The sequence below is a fragment of the Scyliorhinus torazame genome, chromosome 18, assembly GCF_047496885.1.
Source record: "Scyliorhinus torazame isolate Kashiwa2021f chromosome 18, sScyTor2.1, whole genome shotgun sequence".
In the NCBI taxonomy this organism is placed as follows: domain Eukaryota; kingdom Metazoa; phylum Chordata; class Chondrichthyes; order Carcharhiniformes; family Scyliorhinidae; genus Scyliorhinus; species Scyliorhinus torazame.
In genome coordinates, this window is record NC_092724.1 from 112,578,302 (window position 1) to 112,592,227 (window position 13,926).

Below are 13,926 nucleotides of genomic sequence, written 5' to 3' on the forward strand. Positions count from 1 at the left end.
ACAAAGCAGAATTGGGAAAGAGAAGATAATTTATGTAAAGTATCGACAGCAGAATACAATTGAATTTCAAACTTTAATTTCAAACATAGTCATTTTTCATTCAAATGTTATTCCAGTAGGATGATTTTAAGGGGTTAGTTCAACTGTCAGCATGCTTTTGTCAGTTTCAGCCCCCCCCCCCCCCACACACACACACCTTAAAGGTAAGAAATGTCAGTATTGATGAATGGAACAATTTCCATTTTGGATATTCAGTGTCAGCATGAAATACTCCCAGGTCAGCCGCAGTGAGATCTGATGTAGAATTCGGCTTCTTTGACTCGTGAGCCCTTTAAATACTGCAGTAGAGCTTCAATTTCTGTACTTCATTAAAATCGCCGTACTGAATTGCACTGAAGCACTGATGAACACAGAAGCAATTCACAAAGCAATTCAACGATTATGTGTGGAAGAACTTTTTGACATGGCTAACCTTTGCTCCATTAGCGTATTCAAAAGAAATTTAACGTTATCTACAGCCACCACATCACAAACTCCCTTTTGACTCACATCATTGAGGGTCGCCATCAAATCTGTGCTTATCTTTCCCAAAACGACCTATTTGAATCTACCATCATCAGATTTTCATCCTTCCCACAACACCGAAACAATTGCGAAGTAAATTCACTCATGACGCCCTCTGACTGCGATCATTATTATTCTGTTTGAACTTTCTATGATCTTTGAAATGGTCAACTACACCATCCCCCACCAACAGACTCAAAGCTGGAGTGCGAAAAGAAGCTAGAGGAGGAGCCGGGGAGGAGAGCAAAGTGAAGGCCGAGATCGAGGCACCACTCCCCAAATGTGAATGCTGCTATTCTGAAAAAGGTGATCCAATGGTGAACACATCCCTCAGAAGACTCTCTCCCACCAGAGGATGAAAATAAAGAAAAGTGAATCAATTACATAGCTGTGTGGGAACAAGAATTTCTGAAAGTTGGCCGGAATACTCTCTTCAAATTAATTCTAATATGATCTGCACTGCGAGTGCTATTTGGCTAAACGAGAGTTCTTTTGGAGTTGGGTGAAAAATAGGATGTTAAGTGATGCGCAATCAATTACTCTCAAGACAAGGTGAGTCATAACTAATAGGCTTTAATTTGCTAGAACTCTTCCCCAGCAGCTTCGATATAGAAAGTGAAGGCTGCTGGGACGGCATCGTTCTTATACTCCGCCTCTCAGGGCGGAACGATGTACATCAGCCAATTGTAGACTCCTGGGTCTAACCAATAGTCATCCACCTCTCGGGTACCGCAATACCTGGTATTACCACATTAGGTAAAACTGGGAGAAGGTGAATCGAAAAAGACTAAAGTGCGGAGCTCAGGCTCAGTCCGAGCAGGAGCGGAGTGGAACTGCGTTTCATAAACACCAAGGTTGTATTCCTGTCCTCATTGACTTCGCAGTCAGCATCACAGTGAAGCAGTCATGAATTTAGAGAGTGCTTTTTTGGAGGAAGGGATTAACTGAGCAACAGCACAACTAAGTGAAAGTCAGGGTCATTATAACAGAATAACATAAGTAAAGAAGGAAACAATCTTCAGCCAGAAGTGCCGAGCGGATGATCCATCTCGGTCTCCTCCGAGGTCTCCAGCATCACAGATGTCAGTCTTCAGTCAATATGATTCACTCCACGTAATATCAAGGAACGGCGAAAGACACTGGATACCACAAAGGCTGTGGGCCCTGACAATATTCCGGCAATAGTACTGAAGACTTGTGCTCCAGAACCTGCTGCACCCCTAGCCAAGCTGTTCCAGTACAGCTACAACACTAACATCTACCCGGCAATGTGGAAAATTGCCCAGGTGTGTCCTGCACACAAGAAGCAGGACAAATCCAACCAAGCCAATTACTGCGCTATCAGTCTACTCTCCATTATCAGCAAACTGAAGGAAGGAGTCATCAACAGTGCTGTCAAGCAGCACTTACCCAGCAATAACCTGCTCTCAGACGCTCAGTTTCGGTTCCCCAGGGTCACTCAGCTCATGTACCCATAACAGCCTTGGTTCAAACATGGACAAAAGAGCTGAATGCCAGAGGTGAGGTGAAAGTGACTGCCTTTGACATCAAGACAGCATTTGACCAAGTATGGCATCAAGGAGCCCTAGCTAAACTGGAGTCAATGGGAATCAGGTAGAAAACTCTCCACTGGTTGGAATCACACCTGACACAAAGGAAGATGGTTGTGGTGGTTAGAGGCCAATCATCGCAGCCCCAGAACATCACTGCAGGTGTTCCTCAGGGTAGTGTCCTAGGCACAACCATCTTGAGCTGCTCCAACAATGACCTCCCTTTCATCATAAAGTCAGAAGTGGAGATGTTCGCAGATGACTGCACAATGTTCAGCTCCATTCGTGACTCCTCAGACACTGAAGCAGTCCATGTTGAAATGTAATATCCAAGCTCAGGCTAACAAGTGACAAGTTACATTCACAATTCCTCAGATAATAAAGCAATCCATGTCTAAATGTAACAAGACCTGGACAATATCCAGACTTCAGCTGACAAGTGGCAAGTTGCATTTATGTCACACAAGTGCCAGGCAATGACCATCTCCAGCAAGAGAGCATCGAACCATCGCCCCTTGACATTCAATAACATTACGAAAGTAACAGGGTAGTTATTATGGAAGACTTTAACTTTCCAAATATTGACTGGAAAAGATATAGTTTGAGTACATTAGATGGGTCGTTTTTTGTACAATGTGTGCAGGAGGGTTTCCTGACACAATATGTTGACAGGCCAACAAGAGGCGAGGCCACTTTGGATTTGGTTTTGGGTAATGAACCAGGCCAGGTGTTGGATTTGGAGGTAGGAGAGCACTTTGGGGACAGTGACCACAATTCGGTGACGTTTACGTTAGTGATGGAAAGGGATAAGTATACACCGCAGGGCAAGAGTTATAGCTGGGGGAAGGGCAATTATGATGCCATTAGACATGACTTGGGGGGGATAGGTTGGAGAAGTAGGCTGCAAGTGTTGGGCACACTGGATAAGTGGAGCTTGTTCAAGGAACAGCTACTGCGTGTTCTTGATAAGTACGTACTGGTCAGGCAGGGAGGAAGGCGTCGAGCGAGGGAACCGTGGTTTACCAAAGAAGTGGAATCGCTTGTTAAGAGGAAGAAGGAGGCCTATGTGAAGGTGAGGTGTGAAGTTTCAGTTGGGGCGATTGATAGTTACAAGGTAGCGAGGAAGGATCTAAAGAGAGAGCTAAGACGAGCAAGGAGGGGACATGAGAAGTATTTGGCAGGTAGGATCAAGGAAAACCCAAAAGCTTTCTATAGGTATGTCAGGAATAAAAGAATGACTAGGGTAAGAGTAGGGCCAGTCAAGGACAGGGATGGGAAGTTGTGTGTGGAGTCTGAAGAGATAGGCGAGATACTAAATGAATATTTTTCGTCAATATTCACTCAGGAAAAAGATAATGTTGTGGAGGAGAATGCTGAGACCCAGGCTATTAGAATAGATGGCATTGAGGTACGTAGGGAAGAGGTGTTGGCAATTCTGGACAGGCTGAAAATAGATAAGTGCCCGGGGCCTGATGGAATTTATCCTAGGATTCTCTGGGAAGCCAGGGAAGAGATTGCTGGGCCTTTGGCTTTGATTTTTATGTCATCATTGGCTACAGGAATAGTGCCAGAGGACTGGAGGATAGCAAATGTGATCCCTTTGTTCAAAAAGGGGAGTAGAGACAACCTTCAGTAAAGCGTTTGATAAGGTTCCCCACGGTAGGCTATTGCAGAAAATACAGAGGCTGGGGATTGAGGGTGATTTAGAGATGTGGATCAGAAATTGGCTAGCTGAAAGAAGACAGAGGGTGGTGGTTGATGGGAAATGTTCAGAATGGAGTTCAGTTACAAGTGGCGTGCCACAAGGATCTGTTCTGGGGCCGTTGCTGTTTGTCATTTTTATCAACGACCTAGAGGAGGGCGCAGAAGGGTGGGTGAGTAAATTTACAGATGCCACTAAAGTCGGTGGTGTTGTCGACAGTGCGGAAGGATGTAGCAGGTTACAGAGGGACATAGATAAGCTGCAGAGCTGGGCTGAGAGGTGGCAAATGGAGTTTAATGTAGAGAAGTGTGAGGTGATTCACTTTGGAAAGAATAACAGGAATGCGGAATATTTGGCTAATGGTAAAGTTCTTGGAAGTGTGGATGAGCATAGGGATCTAGGTGTCCATGTACATAGATCCCTGAAAGTTGCCACCCAGGTTGATAGGGTTGTGAAGAAGGCCTATGGAGTGTTGGCCTTTATTGGTAGAGGGATTGAGTTCCGGAGTCATGAGGTCATGTCGCAGCTGTACAAAACTCTGGTACGGCTGCATATGGAGTATTGCGTACAGTTCTGGTCACCGCATTATAGGAAGGACGTGGAAGCTTTGGAGCGGGTGCATAGGAGATTTACCAGGATGTTGCCTGGTATGGAGGGAAAATCTTATGAAGAAAGGCTGATGGACTTGAGGTTGTTTTCGTTAGAGAGAAGAAGGTTAAGAGGAGACTTAATAGAGGCATACAAAATGATCAGGGGGTTAGATAGGGTGGACAGTGAGAGCCTTCTCCTGCGGATGGAAATGGCTAGCACGAGGGGACATAGCTTTAAACTGAGGGGTAATAGATATAGGACAGAGGTCAGAGGTAGTTTCTTTACGCAAAGAGTGGTGAGGCCGTGGAATGCCCTACCTGCAACAGTAGTGAACTCGCCATCATTGAGGGCATTTAAAAGTTTATTGGATAAGCATATGGATGATAATGGCATAGTGTAGGTTAGATGGCTTTTGTTTCGGTGCAACATCGTGGGCCGAAGGGCCTGTACTGCGCTGTATCGTTCTATGTTCTATTACCATCGCTGAATCCCCTACAATCAACATCTTGGGGGTTACTATTGGTCAGAAACTGAACTGGACAAGCCATATTAAAGCTGTGGCTACCAGGGCAGGCCAAAGGCTAGGAATCCTACAGCGAGTCACTCAACTCCTATCAGGAGTGTAATGGAAGATTCTCCACATGCCTGGATGAGTGCAGCTCAAAAAGCTTGACACATCCTGGGCAAAGCAGCACGCTTGATTGCTTCCCCTTCCACAAACATTCAAACCTTCCATCACTGGCGAACATTGCCAACCATGTGTGCCATCTACCAGATGCCCTGCAGGAACTCACCAAGGTTCTTTAGACAACATCTTCCAAACCCATAACCACTACCATCTGGAAGGACAAGGGCAGCTGATACCTGGGAACCCCACCACCTGAAAGTTTCCATCCAAGTCACTCACCATCCTGACTTGGAAATATATCGCCATTCCATCAATGTCACTGGAGCAAATTCCTGGAACTCCCCCCCCTAACAGCACTGTGGGTGTAGCTATACCTCAGGAACATCAGTATTTCAAGAAGGAATCTCACCACCTCCTTCTGAGAAGGTGAGGATTGAACAGGCGGAAAGGGCATGGGTGACCACCAGGCAGAGTAGAGGAAGGCAGATAGTGCAGGCGTCCCTTGTGGTCACTGGACCAGAGATCCAAGGTAATGCTCTGGGGAGGGTACCTGGGTTCGAATCCCACAAGGCAGATGATGGAATTTGAATTCAATAAAAAAAATGTTGAATAAAGATCATGAAACTATTGTCGATTGTTGTAAAAACCCATCTGGTTCATTAATGTACTTTAGGGAAGGAAATCTGTCATCCTTACCTGGTCAGACCTACATGTGACTCCAGTCCCACAGCAATGTGTTTGACTCTTAAATGCCCTCAGGGATGGGCAACACATGCTGACCCAGCCAGCGACGGCCACATCCTACAAATCAATTAAAAAATACTTGAGTGAATTTTTTGAAGAGGTGACCAGATGTGTAGATGAGGGAAATGCATTTGACGTGGTCTACCTGGACTTCAGCAAGGCTTTTGATGAGGTCCCACATGGGAGGCAAATACTGAAGGCAAGAACCCATGGGATCCAAAAAAATTTGGCAAATTGGATCCAGAATTGGCGGAGTGGCAGGAAGCAGGGAGTAATAGTTGATTTTTCTGATTTTCTGACTGGAAGCCTGTGTCCAGTGGGGTCCCACAGGGATCAGTGTTGGGGCCCTTGCTGTTTGTGGTTAATATAAATGATTTAGACATGAACGTAGGAAAGTTGAGCAGTAAATTTGCAAATTGGGGGGTGGTAAATAGTGGGGAGGATAGCTTTAGATTACAGGAGAGTATAGATGGGCTGATCAGTGGCAAATGGAATTCAATCCGAATAAGTGGGAGGTGATGCACTTGGGCAGGTCATACAAGGCAAGGGAATACATGATAAATGGCAGGACCCTGGGAAGGTGGATATAGTGGTTATGATGGAATATGGTATACTTGTCTTTGTTAGCCGAGGCATAGCGTTTAAGAGAAGGGAGGTTATGCTGGAATTGTATAAAACGTTGGTTAGGCCACAGCTAGAGTATTGTGTACTGTTCTGGAATCTGCATTATAGGAGGGATGTGATAGCACTGGAAGGAGTGCAGAGGAGATTTACCAGGATGTTACCTGGCTGGAGAGTTTTAGTTATGAGGAGAGATTGGATAGACTTTGTTTTCTATGGAGCAGAGGAGGCTGAGAAGAGACATGATTGAGATGTATAACATTATGAGGGGCATAGATGGAGTAGACAGGAAGAAACTTTTCCCCTTGGTGGAGGGATCAAGGACCAGGGGCATATATATAAGGTAACAGGCAGGAGTTTTGAGGGGATATGAGGAAAAGCCTTTTCACCCAGAGGGTGGTCTGAGTCTGGAACTCATTGCCTGAAAGGGTGGTGGAGGCAGAGACCCTCATAACATTGAAGAAGTATTTAGATGTGCACTTGCAATACAAGACTATGGGCCAAGTGCTGGAAAATGGGATTAGAATAGTTAGGTTGTTTATGACCGGCGCAGACACTTGGGCCGAAGGGCCTTTTCAGTTAGGTAGACCTCTATGACTCTATGGAAGGAGATTCAATGGTGTGAAGAGAAGTGATCTAGTGGGAAACACCTGTGCAGCTCAGTAGAAAGTCTCTGCTTGCACAATTTATTAATCATAATAGCTTGTTATACCTTGAGGTGTTGTTATGGGCCAGGGTTTAGAGAACACCAAAGTGTATCATGGAGTTCACCTGATCCACAACTTTTAATAGATTTTGGTTGTGGGGAGCACAAGGGCCCACTCTACAGGTGTGATGAAACAGAGATCTAAAATACTTTTAAAAAACAATGTTTATTCTATGAACCCAGTTAACATTTTATAAACACACAGTAAACATCTTGGCAACTATCAGCTCAAATACTCCCCGCCCCAAATAATACAGTACTCTACAAGTTACCCTTAATCTTTCCTAGCAAAATCCATAAGACAAATACCCTCTTTAACAAAGATAGCAGGTTTAAATTCTCTACTGAGAGTAGTTATCACTTTTAAATTAGCAAGTGATCTGAAGATATTCTTTACATGCAGAGAGAGATCAAAATTACACCTTGTTTGGCTGGATGCAGCTCCAACTCTGAAAACGAAATTAAAACACAGACACATACCAGCTTTTAGCTCAAAGCGAAAGTAAAAAGCCACAGACCAAAACCCAGCAACACTGTGACATCACTGCAGCTATTTGATAAACACCCATTCTTAAAGGTAGTCTCACATGACAGTTTAGTGTCAGGATAACCATGCATAAACATTTCTAATAGTGTTCATTTTGAGCTTAATGCTGGCTTTATGAAACCTATTCCTTTTTAGTGAGTTGAACATTGTCTAGCATATTTATTACTTTGTCGTGTCTTGAGTTTTTTTTCATTGCTATTCGAATGAAAGTTGTATAAAGAACTCCTGGTAGTATGGCAGCAGTTATGCTGCACAGTGGCACACTGGTTAGCAGTGTTTCCTCACAGCGCCAGGGACTTATGTTCAAAGCCGACCTTGGGTGACTCTGTGGAGTTTGCATGCCCGTGTCGGCGTGAGTTTCCTCCAGGCACTTCCAGGTCCCTCTGACAATCCAAACGTGTGCAGTCTAGATGGATTGGCCATGCTAAATTGCCCTTTTAGAGGGTTGGTGTGGACTTGATGGATTGAATGGCCTCCTTCTGGACTGTGGGATTGTATGGAACATGTCTCCTTTGTTCAGCCCAAAGGCACTGCCTGAGTTGATTCAACTCTTAACCATCAATGCCTCTCTGGCTTTCACTCCTCCTTAAAGGTTCACCTCTGTGTCTAAGAAATAAAGACTTATATAATGAGACAGATTTTCCAGATCCCCCAAGGCCCCCGCAACGTGTTTCCTGGCAGTGGAGGTGGCTCACCATTGGCTGCTGGCGGGATCTTCCAGGCCTGCCAAAGTCTACAGCATTTTGCATGGCTCACCTGTCCAACCGCCAGGAATCCACCGAGAGGGTGTCACCTTTGTCGGGCCTGGAAATCCCGCCGGCGGGTAGGGCCGGAAAATCCCGCCCAGTGTCTTTCCATGACCTGAGGGTGAGCCAAAGTGCTTCATACTCAATGTTATAATGTGAGAAACTCAGCAGCTAATTAATGCATAGCAAGATCACACAAACAGTACCTTGGTACGTGACCAGAAAATTTGCTCTAGATGTTGGTTGAGGAATGAATTTCAGCCAGGCATGGGAAGAACTCCCGTGCCCTAATAATAGTACCATGGGATTTTTAAAAACTCAAATATGGGGGGGAGGGAGGGCACAGATGGGTCCTAAGTTTAACGTCTCATCGGAAGACACCAGTTCTGACAGACTCAAGGCACACAAAGCTGAGCCATCTAGAAAATCCCCGTTCCGAGCTGAGTTAGCTCTCTCAAGACCTCCAAAACCACTCTTGCTTGCTGTATATGCTTCCTGACGATCCTTTACTTTCACTGTCCCTTTTCCGACTGTCTTCCGTCTCTCCCCATGTTCATTGTCAACACAATGTATGTTGCCCTGTGGATGCTGCTCGGTACACAAGAATGAATGTTGCTCAGCACTGACTTTGCTGATGATGTGAAATTTGAGCGAGGCACGGGCCTGAGTTGCAGTATTTTCTATGGTCAAGTACCTTTCAGAAAAACTGTCAGGATTCACTGGTGAGGAAAAGTCACTTGAATGAGATAATGGAAGATTGTTGCTGTCGGCTGAATTATACAAGTGGCACAAAGGAAAAATAGCAAGGGAAAGTCAGTGGATAAAATAAAATTGATTTGAAACAAAACAAACATATTAAAAAGAGGGCAACAATAATAGGAGGAATCGGGAAGGTGATTTGTCATATTTTTGTATTAATTTGTTGCAATTTTGCTAAATCACCAGGAAATAGCCAAATATAATTTTTTTTCATTAAATTGTATTCTGCCCAAATTTTTCCTTTAACAAGCTGCACAGTCCTGCTTGAAATTCAAATAACTTTCCAGGAATTGAGGCCTTGAACAGGAATTGATGGCTGTGCAGGGTCCTGTCAAACCGCTGTTCAAAATCTGTATGAGTGCTTGATGCCCAATTAGTCTTAACAAGTGAGGCTATGCAAATTATTCAAGATTACTGCTGTACTGTGTGAGTACTAAGTGTGCGCAATTTATCTTATAGTTTGACTCACACCTTAAACCACGGACGTTAAATTATAGATTTGTCATTCTAATTGTGTACTCAACTGTGTTCCTAGTGCTTGTTTTCAGTCACAGTCATGTGGTACTGTTATACAGGAGAGGGAGGCATTGGGCAGGATTAATATAAAAATAATGTCCTTCCAGCTTGATGTTCTATTCATATGGGAATTCAGATATTTGGAAGGCAAAGTAGACATTACCAAATTATTACAGTGCTGGCATTGCGATGGGAAAGCTTTTTGCATTATATTTCATTATTTAATTAAATTTTTTAATCTTTCTACATAAAAAAAATGTATGTAGTGCTTTACATGACCCCACAGCATCTCAAACTGCTTTGCAGCCAATGAAGTACTTTTGAAGTATAACGACCATTGCAATATAGGAAATGTGACAGCCAAGTCGCACACAGTAAGATTCCACAAAAACATAATGCGATAAAGACTAATCTTATTTTTGATGTTAGTATTTGTTGTGTTTTATTTTTCCTTCCGCTGATCACGAGGTTTGTCTTTCATCTGGAAATTTCGGAAGAAAGTGCTGTGTTTTTTTTAAAAACTTGCATTTCTTACTTCGATTTTTAAACCCATTGGCCGCAGTCCTCCATATCCGGACAATTGCAGCCATCATTCAGTTGGTGCGTTCCTACTGTTGCTCTGATATGAAGCTGGAACACACGGGATTACTGGGAGCCAAGTGCAGCATTCCCTGGTTTCAACACTGAGTTGAGTGCTGACTGAAAAATATTTTATGACATTAATATACCGCCATCCCAATGGGCAGCTACAATATACTCTCCAAGTCATGAAAAGTGAATCAGGCACGGGACTGCCCAGGGACAAGGCAGAGTTGTCTATATTGTACAGGAAAATGTTTGGATTTAAATAACGTCCGCATCATTCTGCTCTCAGATCCTTGCCAGGAGATGGAAGAAATTCACCCAACCAGCTAAATCATCTAGAATTTGCGTATTTGACCTTTGTGCAGTAACCCAAATTAGTTTGTTCGGATACTTTGAATTTAAAAATAAGCATTCCAAGTGAAACTGTTGTTTTTAGCATAATCTGAGAGTTGGGATAAATGAGCGAGAATATCACAGATATATTCATTTCCTAAAAATGAACAATAAAACAATTGTCTTCAAGTGGATAAGACAGAACGGGACGACCACGCCATCCAGTAAACCATATGGCATTACTTTTGCTTGCATGTCATCAAACATGGATATAGATTGATTTCAGTATTCTCTGTGGGTAAAATATAAAAATCAAATCATTTTTCACCTCCTGTCCTCCCAGTACTTTTTTGGCTCTTGTAATCCATTTTATTCCCCACTGTCAGGCTTGTGAAATGGCCCTTTTGTAGTCTAATATTTCTACAAACTCCACTCCGACTGTTAAAGTCTTTCAAGCAGCAAGATCATGAACTGGACAAGGAAATATCAGTGTATCTTGTGCACTTTATCACTCCGGCTTTTATTTTTGGCCATTGGCTCGCCTAACCCTTGGGGTATTGTGCGAGGATGTTTATAAAATTTCCGTTAAAATTAAACACCCTCTGCAAAATGTTTGACACAATGGGCGAAATTCTCCGTTATCGGCGGAAACTCCGCCGATCGGCGCAAAAAACGGCGCAAATCCCACTTGCGTCACGTCATAAAAATGGGCCGATAGTCTGCGGCCCGAAATGGGCTAGCAGCGACGTAACGGGATCCGCGCTTGCGCAGTGGTTCACGCCGTGCAGCGTCATACGCGCTGCACGGCGTGACGGCTCATAAGGCCGCGCAGCTCCCCCCCCACCCGACCGGAACAGCCGACCGCAACACCCGACTTGATGGCTGGCCGTCGCTCAGCCCCGAGGTTCGAGTCACGCGATGTGGAGGCGCTCCTGGATGCGGTGGAGCAGAGGAGGGACGCCCTGTATCCCGGGCACGGCCGCAGAGTTGCCCCACGCCACAGCCGGCGTCTGTGGAGGGAGGTGGCAGAGGCCGTCACCGCTGTGGCCCTGACACCACGGACAGGCACCCAGTGCCACAAGAAGGTGAACGACCTCGTCAGAGCAGGCAGGGTGAGCGTCCCCCATATCCCCCATATCCCCTCTCCCCCAAATCCCCCCCTCCCCCATATCCCCCATATCCCCCCTCCCCCATATCCCCCATATTCCCCCCTCCCCCATATCCCCCCTCCCCCATATCCCCCATATCCCCCCTCCCCCATATCCCCCATATCCCCCCTCCCCCATATCCCCCATATCCCCCCTCCCCCATATCCCCCCTCCCCCATATCCCCCCTCCCACATATCCCCCATATTCCCCCCTCCCCCATATCCCCCCTCCCCCATATCCCCCATATCCCCCCTCCCCCATATCCCCCATATCCCCCCTCCCCCATATCCCCCATATCCCCCCTCCCCCATATCCCCCCTCCCCCATATCCCCCATATCCCCAAGTGAATCCAGCCCTAACCTTAACCTCTGCAATGCACGCGCAACCGATGGCGTGCATTCATATACCTGCCTAACACTGTTGCCTTTTACCCCTGCCACCACCCCCCCCCCCCCCCCCCCCCAGGAGAAGCGCGCACACAACAATAGGGAGCATGTGAGGACTGGAGGAGGGCCCGCTGATGAGAGGCCACTGACCGTACACGAGGAAAGGGCCCTGGAACTGGCTGGCGGACCTGACGACCGGGAGGTTGCTGATGCAGAGGTCGGGGCCCCACGAGCAAGTGAGCCACCAACAGCCCGTCCCCATATCCCCCCTCCCCTATATCCCCCTCTCCCGTATCACCTGATCACTGCCTGATGTCTAACCATGCATGCTTCATTGTGTATCGCAGGACCAAACGTCCAGGCACCCATCCCCGCAGATGCAGACCGCCCGCAGGATGCCCCTCGGAGACCACGGGAGACGGAGAGACCCGAACCCTCCAGCATGCGACGCCCGCAGGATGCCCCTCGGAGACCACGGGAGACGGAGAGACCTGGAGCAACAGGGAGACGACACCCCCGTCACGTGCGGGAGCGACCACCCAGCGATGAGGGGGGCAGCCACAGGCCCCCGTCACATCCGAGCCAGGACACCACTACCCAGGACACCACTATCCAGGACACCCCTACCCGGGACACCACTACCCAGGACACCCCTACCCGGGACAGCACTACCCGGGACAGCACTACCCAGGACACCCCTACCCGGGAAGACGAAATACCGGACAGTGACTCAGAGTGGATGGGTGGAGACGAACCCCCACCCCAAAGTGCCATGGACTCAGAGTGGGACGAAGAGCACGACACAACGCCACTGCTGTCACCAACACCCTCCACCATCGCAGAAACACTCACCACGGTTGGGCACTTTAGTGATGAGGCGTCTGGTACACTCACTGGTGCGCACAACACAGCCGTCCCGGTACAGCAGGTGGAGGTAGGAGCAGCAGAGGGACCGGGCGGTCGGAGGGCAGCCCAGGCCAAGCGAACATCTGCCGCCCAGATGGATCCCGGGTTCCTGCAGTTACCACACCCACACATAGATCCGATGCAACCACCGACACGGAGACGAGCGAATAGGGTGACGGGTGGCTTGCGGCGGCTGCGGTCGCAGGTGGAGGAGTCCACCCGCGTCCAGGAGCTGGGAGTGGTCCCGGTCATGCGTGCCACCCAGGCTGACACCGCACGGGTGGCGTCCGCGGTGGAGGCAATGGGTGCGACGGTGTCAGACATGGGGAACGGTTTGCGAGGCCTGGGGCCTTCCGTGCAGGCGGCGTCTGTGGCCCAGGAAATGGCTGCCCTCTCACAGGAGGCCATGAGCCAGTGCCAGCGCCAGATGGCAGAGGCGCTCAACGCCATAGCCCAGTCTCAGCAGGCCATGGCCCAGTCTCAGCAGGCCATAGCCCAGTCTCTGCAGGCCATGGCCCAGTCTCTGCAGGCCATGGCCCAGTCTCTGCAGGCCATGGCCCAGTCTCAGCAGGCCATCGCTGAGGGCATCGGCGCCAGTGGCCATGTGCGAGCTGGCGTCGCACTGTCGCAGACAGGGTTCGACAACCCCCTGGGCTCCATGGCTGCAAACCTGCAGACCCCTGTCGATACCAGCACGGGCCTCCAGGACTGGCAGCGCCAGATGTCGGGGGCGCGTCGGATGGCCAGTCCGTTCGCATCCCCCACCCATGTAGAGGCCTGGGGGCCATCGGGCACCCCGAGGGAGGAGGAGGTGGTGTGGTCCATCCCGGCTCCCTCTGTAGGGGAGGTCCCGGTACACCGCGACACCTCGGACTCCCCCCCTTCCGTCCCA